Source organism: Theropithecus gelada, chromosome 6, assembly GCF_003255815.1.
Source record: "Theropithecus gelada isolate Dixy chromosome 6, Tgel_1.0, whole genome shotgun sequence".
NCBI lineage: Eukaryota > Metazoa > Chordata > Mammalia > Primates > Cercopithecidae > Theropithecus > Theropithecus gelada.
Window position 1 is genome coordinate 118,004,765 of NC_037673.1, and position 6,912 is coordinate 118,011,676.

Consider the following 6,912-nt stretch of genomic DNA (forward strand, 5'->3'; position numbering starts at 1 on the left):
AAATCCTAGCTTTGATTTTAGGTTTAAGAGCCTTTCTCTAATAAAACCTGTCAGAATGGCATTAATATTCTTCTGGTATTTTTATTGCTACATCTCATTTAACATGTACAGTAATGAATCTTTTAGATTATAAGACATATCTATTTTTATAAATGCATTCTCTTGGTATAATAAGTTTGTAGTCACTCTTACTTTTCCCAGTAGGAGCGTTTTAGTACATCATAAAGAATGTATAAGTAAATGAAACTGTAGACATGAACTACAGATTCTTCTGTTGTTTTGTACCTTTTTTCTTTGCTCTACTTAGAATTTTTTATAGTTTGGTGAAATAAACAGAAGAGAGCACTGATGAAGGGAATTGTCACATACAATAGTTACCAGGTAGGAGAACACATGTGTGTTCACCTAGTACTGGCTATGGTCAAGTGGTGAATTGTGTTCGGATATCTAGAGGGCAGGGCTTTTATATCACTGCATATTAGAATAATTTTATCCTAACATGTACATGAATAGAAGTTCTATCTTTAGGAGTATATTTTAATCTTCTCTCTAAAAATCAATACTTAAAAGAAATTTATAGGCTACTATTACCTGCAGGCTTTCAAAGGATGTTACTGTTTGGCATTTTTTCAATAGATAAATATTTCTGTTTTTCTGGTGAAATGATACATATATATATATATAATTAACCAGTTGGACTCAGTTTACATGATCCCAATTTTGTTGGCAACATCCAAAGCATTGTAATCAGGAGCCAGTTGAACATATGCCTTTTTCTCTCCCTCAGGCCTAATCAGGGTGTTGACCTTGGCTACATCAATGTCATAGAGCTTCTTCACAGCCTATTTAATCTGGTGCTTGTTGGCTTTAACATCCAAAATGAATACAAGTGTGGTGTTGTCTTCTATATTCTTCATGGCAGACTCAGTGGTCAGCAGAAACTTGATGACAGCATAGTAGTCAAGACTGTTTCTCCTGGGGACACTCTTCTGAGGATATTTGGGCTACCTCCAGAGTTTCAGTGTTTTGGACCACCGGGAGGTGGGTGACATACGAATCTTTTTTTTTTTTGTAACTCTCAACACCCTTCAACATTGCCTATTTTACTCTGACCTTCAAAGCCTTCGCTTTGGCTCTGGCTTTAGGAGGGGCAGGAGCTTCCTTCTGCTCCTTGGGTGCCATCTTATGTAAAGGGTCTCTGAGGCTCGTTCCAATGGGCTTATAGCACTCAAAGATACGTATTTCAATTGAGGTAATGTAACTCTAATAAGTACATGGAAGAAAAGAATGCAAAAAGAGAAAAATGATTGAAAAGTGATAGTAGAAAAACCTATGCAAAAGTGAAATTAATATAAACGTATATGAAACAAAAGTGTTACCAGAGAAAATCAAAATAAGTATTGAAATAATTCTTCATTAATTTTTGAGTAATAAATGCATACATTTAAAATAGTATCATATATCCACTAAAAGATTCTTTTATTCTAAGATATAATGCTGATTTTTCTGAAATAAACATGGAACATTCTTTTTTCCTCCTCCATGATATCATACAAAATATACAACTTAGCACAGTTGTGCCCTTGAAAAGTTGAGCACTTTTCAAGATGTTTGTCACTACTGAGAATGGTGAAGATGTAGAAATTGTGGACTTCATAACAATTAAATTTTCTCTATATGAGTTTTATAAATCTTAATCTACTTGTGGATGGAAAGAAGTGTAATATAAGGTGCCTTTTTTTGAATTTCCATGTGGTTAAGATGGGCATGGTGGTCAGCACCTGTAATCCCAGCTACACAGGAGGCTGAGGCAGGAGAATTGCTTGAACCTGGGAGATGGAGGCTGCAATGAGCTGAGATGGCACCACTGCACTCCAGCCTGGGCGACAGAATGAGACTCTGTCTCAAAAAAAAAAAAAAAAAAAAAAGATAAGAAATGCTTTTATTAATAAACCACAGGTCAAAGAAAATATCACAATACAAAGTATAAAATAATTTGAACTCAAGGAAAAATCTACATATGTAAATATGTGGGGTGAAATTATACTTAAAAGGAAAACACTTACTAGGAAAGTAATCGCTGGCATCAAGGTCCCCTTAGAAGCTAGGAGAAAATACCAGGTAAGTAGCAAGTGCTTTTAAGTTTACTGAACATAATAGCTCAGTATTGATTAAAAATTGAAATTCCTGTATGGACAAAAAATTTTAGTAACGAGGGGATAAGGTCTTAATACATCTATTATTAATTATGTTAAATACAATAGCAGTTGAAGAGGTATTTATGAATTTTTAAATTTTTTAATACCTTTATATCAATTATAAAGTATTTCCTCCCTATGTCATCTGAGAGTTTTATTTAAAAATTAGCATATGAAATGATTTTAAAGGTATAAGGTACTGTGGCCGGGCGTGGTAGCTCACGCCTGTAATCCCAGAACTTTGGGAGGCCGAGGTGGGTGGATCACGAGGTCAGGAGATCGAGACCATCCTGGCTAACACGGTGAAACCCCGTCTCTGCTAAAAGTACAAAAAATTAGCCAGGCATGGTGGCAGGCGCCTGTAGTCCCAGCTACTCGGGAGGCTGAGGTAGGAGAATGGCCTCAACCCAGGAGGCGGAGCTTGCAGTGAGCTGAGATAGTACCACTGCACTCCAGCCTGAGCGACACAGCAAGACTCCATCTCAAAAAAAAAAAAAAAAAAAAAAGGTATAAGGTACTGCTTGCGAACTGATAATGTTTTCAGAAACTAGTTAAAATGGCTTTCTTGTTTATTAGTTATATTTAAGACACTGAGAAATAACCAGGAATAACAATTACATAAAATAAAAGGAGCTGTTAAAATAATTAAGAAAACAAACGACTTCTTTTCTACTCAGATGATATTCAGATTATACAACAGTACTTTTCTGCCTAGCTATGGTTGCCAAAGACTTGCTCCTAATCAAATAAGACTTCAAAATAATTCTAGAGAAAAAATAATTTAAAAACCAAGTATGACACTTTAAAAACATTAAAAAAAAAAAAAAAAAAAAAAAAACTTTAGAGTCCCAGGCGGGTGGATCACTTGAGGCCAGGAGTTCGAGACCAGCATGACCAACATAACAAAACTCGACTCTACTAAAATACAAAAATCAGCCAGGCATGGTGGCAGATGCCTATAATCTCAGCTTCTTGATGACTGAGGCATGAGAACTGCTTGAACCTGGGAGGTAGAGGTTGCAGTGAGCTGAGAAAGGACCACTGAACTCCAGCTTAGGCAACAGAGTGAGACTTTGTCTGAAAATAAATTTAATTTAATTTAATTTAAAAAATAAAAATTGTATATTTTACTAACGACAAAAGGTGGTATCTTTTGTAAAACATTACTGGGGTGTTACTTTTAATTAAAAATGAAGTTTTTGTAAACAACACTACAATCTCATGTTATTTGCCAATGAGAAATATTACTAGTTTGTAGGCCCCTGGCCTGTTTTCTTAAAGAAAAAAAAAAAATGCTTTTAAGTTAAAAAAAAAAAATTATTATCCCATATCTTTAAGTGGCTGTAGAAAATCATCTAGCCAATAAAAGTGGTAAAGACAAATTCTGGAAATATATGGACTTCCCTCAGTTTTCTATCCTGCCTTGATAAGCTGCTTGCTAAGCTATGAACCAACTTTAAAAGGATAAATGGGCCAGTGGAACAATCACAGGTCTAACAACAAATACTTGGGGCCAGTGACAAATGCTGAGGGAGGATGAGCTAATTCTAGTAAACCAAACTGCCTATGCCATGGGTGACAGCCCGTGAGAGAGAATGGGATTTCATCACAAGAGAATAACATGGGTGAGAGCCAGGGAAGTGTGGCATGTTGTTGATGAGCATGGAAGTGCTTCATGTTAGCAATGCATTTCTGTGCTCTCCTGACCAAGAGGGAGTGCCAGAGGCTGTCATAGGAGAGAAAACCTTTGCAACTATCTTCAGTAGTGTCCCCGAAATGTAAACATATTCAAATGAAATGCTAGTTATCTAAACTTAAAAAAATAACAGGGCATATACAGAATTCTCAAGAGGAGGTTAGAAAAAGATCCAGTGAGAAACAAAACAAATCAAAATGAAGAAAAAAAGAAGATGCAAATAATAATGGGGTATCTTAGTGACCAGCAAAGAAGGGGAGAATAACTGCCAAGAAATAAGGTGCTGCTTGTCTTTCTATTTACCTTTCAATCTTCATGTTCTGGTACTTACTTTAAAACTTTACTACATTTTCTTCTCTGTGTTTCTTGATGCTATATGAATCTGTTCAACTCATCAATTTCCCCTTGTTGTTTTCCAAGTCCCTTTTCTTGTTTTTCTGCAAAGAGACTGGAGAAGTTGAAAGACTACCCAGGTTTCCTCGGCAGGGGCACTCAGGCTTGTATGTTCGTTCCTTCTACAGTAAACTACAAGAAGGGAGGATGCTTTATCATCCACCACTTGTGAGGCATTAGGACTCCTCCAATGACTAGATCTGATCTGCTATACCCAATGACCCATTTAGGGGAACCTAAAAATTACAGAAAGGGAGATCACTGAAAAACAAAACAAAACAAAAATGAAATGAACAAAAACAGCAAACCCACAGTGAGTAAAACAGAGTGCTGGAGAAAACACACAGCAGTGCAAAATTTTAAAAGAAATACAGTAAGAGCAAGATATACAAGACTTTCTAGATTAAAAATTAGCTATTATTTTTTAGTTAGCAGTATAATACATGGAATAAAGAAAAGTCTGGCCTCTGTAGAAAACTCATTTAATGGTCTAAAAAACTATTCCAAAATCAAATTAAAAATATAAGGAAACAGAAATCATAAAGAAAAATGATTAAGGGGGAGAATATGGATCCATGAAAACCAACATGAACATATTAGAAGGAGCCATAATGGGTAACATCCCGAGCTGATGATAAGGACATCCACATGGAAGGGCTTCCCAGTGTGGGATGTCTGAGCTTAAATGGGATGAGGAAGACATTCCTGTGGTAAGGGGATAGCCTGGCACATGGGGCCAGAAACTGAGCAGAATGAGAAAGGAATCTCCAGGGGGCTGCAGCCCGGCACGGGGCATTTAGTCTAACAGGTAAGGAGGGAATCCATCCAGTGTGGTGGGTTGGAGCCAGAGCAGGGTGAGAAAAGCTTTCACTGGAGGGGACCCAGTATGGGATGTTAGAGACAGAGGGATGAAGAGGATATTCTTGTACATGAGGTACATGGTCCTATGTGGAGTATCTGAGTCTGAGTTGGAAAATAGAGTGTCTATGTGAAGAAAACAGAGTGGGATGAGCAGCCTGCGCTGGTTTGAAACTGTGCTGGAGAGCGAGGGGCAGGGTCTCAGAGTGGGGTGATGAAGATTTGCCGGAAGTTGCATCAGTAGTGATGGGAGATTAGCACATTCTGGTTTTAATGAAATAAATAAGCATATTAAATATAAGGGAAGCCAGGTTTCTCAGTATAGAAGAGGACAGTCAAAAACATGGGGCAAGCAAAACAAACCATGGTGGCTTTACATTTGGAAGTATTGGTATATACCCACTGCTTTCAAAAGGAATAGATAAATGTTTAAATAATTTTAGACATGATATGTTTATGTGTGTATATATATAAGACATGTTTATATGTATACATAACTTTTTAAGTTCTGTCCATTGAGAAGGTTTGGGAGAACATTTTTAAAAAGGACTACATCTAGCACCCAGATATTGGCTTCTGAATGCCATTTTCTAGAAAAATAATCAGGGCAAATTCTAAGCATTGTAAAGATGACAGATGCTACCTTCCTCCACTTTTGACTCCAATTCTACATAATAAATTATAAAATAAGTATAAGAAAATTCAGAAAAGTTCTATTTTTCCTAACATGACTACATTTCTTCTTTGCTTAAAATGTGAAAAAAAACTAAGTTATTTTAAAAGAAAAATGTGCCTTATATTGTTGATCCACTAAGGACATACTTGGCCTGAGCACTGGATAATTCATCTCGTAAATATGGATTAACTGGTTGTCTCATTCTTCACCCTCTATAACTCGTTTATTTTCCTGAGCTGATCTGTTTTGCTATGCATTTGTCCTCTGTCAGCCTGCACTAGGAAGGGAAGCTGTAGTAAGTTTACATTTGTGACCGTAAGAGGAAGATGAGTTAGGAACAAAGCTGCCATTTATCCAAGGGCAGAACAAGGTCCAGCAAATACTACGATGTAGAGACACAACATCTAGTGACTCTTTTGTGGACATCTTCCTCATGATAATAATATATTGATAAACTAAGCCACACATAAATGATGGCATTAATTAGGTATCAAGTGATGTATAACAGAGGGAGGAGTTTTGACTGTGGATAACGAATGAAATCACAGCTCTTTGGCCACAGGTGATGTAAAAATGTACCGAAGTTTCAACATAGAGAACTTCATAGAACTTCACTCTGTGAATCTGTCTCACTCTGCAAGATGAACATAGTTAGTGCACATGTCCTGGCTATAAATACCTCAATGTGGCTTCCCTTGTGCTATCTAGAGCCATTGCTATATGGGCAGAAGCCCAAAGCCTGGAATGACAGGGAAAGTACATTCTCTGGGTGACTGTGATGAACTGACTTGAGCTGTTAACGATGGTAGTTGCTTACTCCATTGACTGATTTTTCTCTTTTCTCCTACCACAGAGGAGGACTGAGTGTCCTAAAAGGCATAAAGATTTGTAAAGGCCTTATGAGAATGATGATGATGATAGTAACAATAACTACAACTACAATTAAGTTGTTAGTAGCAGTATTGAACACTTCATATAGACTGTTTCATGTAGTCCTCAAAACAATTATAATAATGATATCTACACCAACATTATAACCTTTGGAAAAGATATAAATTAAGGCTCAGAAATGTTAAGACCATGCCTACAAC

The 6,912-nt window shown here is 36.7% G+C and overlaps 1 pseudogene; it reads right to left on the reverse strand.

Moving 5' to 3' along the window:
* Positions 1 to 704: 704 nt before the first annotated feature.
* On the reverse strand, positions 705 to 1,182 carry LOC112626762 (annotated as a pseudogene).
* Between the last annotated feature and the right edge of the window lie 5,730 nt (positions 1,183 to 6,912).